This window comes from Myotis brandtii, unplaced genomic scaffold (genome assembly GCF_000412655.1).
Source record: "Myotis brandtii unplaced genomic scaffold, ASM41265v1 scaffold115, whole genome shotgun sequence".
In the NCBI taxonomy this organism is placed as follows: Eukaryota; Metazoa; Chordata; class Mammalia; order Chiroptera; family Vespertilionidae; genus Myotis; species Myotis brandtii.
In genome coordinates this window covers 6,353,830-6,354,912 of record NW_005353967.1, presented here as the reverse complement: position 1 = coordinate 6,354,912, position 1,083 = coordinate 6,353,830, and the positions used below count along the sequence as shown (strand labels likewise).

At 56.4% G+C, this 1,083-nt stretch overlaps 1 protein-coding gene across 1 annotated transcript in view; it reads right to left on the bottom strand.

Annotated features, from left to right (window-relative positions):
* SLC9A3 (solute carrier family 9, subfamily A (NHE3, cation proton antiporter 3), member 3) overlaps nt 1–1,083 on the bottom strand; it is a gene marked incomplete at its 5' end in the record, with an annotated part of 46,151 nt that overhangs the window by 11,198 nt on the left and 33,870 nt on the right. The window lies entirely within an intron of this gene.

Below are 1,083 nucleotides of genomic sequence, written 5' to 3'. Positions count from 1 at the left end.
GACTCTGGGCAAAACAGGGGCGGCCACAAAACTAAGCCACTGCGTTCAATTTCATTTTCCAAGACAAACCCAGAGTTTCATCCTTGGCGAGTTTGCTGTTATGTTGCCCCCTGATGTGGGATCACACACCCTGGCATCTTCGCATGTTGATCTTTAAACCTTATCCCACCAAGACGTTGAGATAAAACGCCCAGAAACCTTATCCTAGGCCTCAGTTGTGGAGACAGCTGTGTTTTCTGAGCCCGAGCTCCCCTAAACGATGCGCGGGGCTCCACCCCAAGGAGGCCGAGATGCTCCCTGGGGGGCGGGGGGAGGGGGTGCTGCAGGCCCCTCGGGAGGAAACTTCTCTCTGTGCCCCGAAGTCTGTGCTCTCCAGGACCCCCAAGGGGCGGGTGAATAAAACTGTGCATACAAACGCAGCCCCACAGGTGCCGTGCACAGGGGCGGGCACACGCATGAAGGGTGCTGGAAGCAGACCTCGGCTTGCCCCGCTTCTTTGTGAAAACCCAGGTGGGAGGGAGAGGGGAGAACTCCCGGCTGCAGCAGGAGCTCCTGCCTCTACAGAGACACAAGTGCTCAGGACAGAAGAGCCCCAGCCTTGAGGGCCCGTGCAGGGTGTTTCTGATTGCGTCTCATCTCCAATTACATTTAATTCCCTGAGACTATCTCATCTGCTGCAGAGGAATCTGGTGCAATCTACCCTTAGGCCCTTCAATCTCCTGAACCCTGAAGGGACATCAGGATGAGAAATTCTTAGAGAAGCCACAGGCACTTTTAGAGCAAACAGGGAATTCCAGGTCCCACTGGGTCTGGGCCCAGGTGGGGGATGGTGGGCAGGGCATGCAGCCAGGCCTAGAGCCGCTCAGAGAGACGTTCCCTTCCAGGGAGGTCATGGCCCCATTTGGGGATGGGTTTTGAGAACTTCAAGATGGCCACATGCTGAGACAGTTCCTCACGTTTCAGGAACCTTCCATTCACTTCTCATAGTGGTAACTTGGCCTCCAGCCCCTGCCCACCCATGGGCCCTGCCCAGCTCCCTGGCACCATCTCTCTGAGGGAAAACCACCTTCCTGAGCACACAAT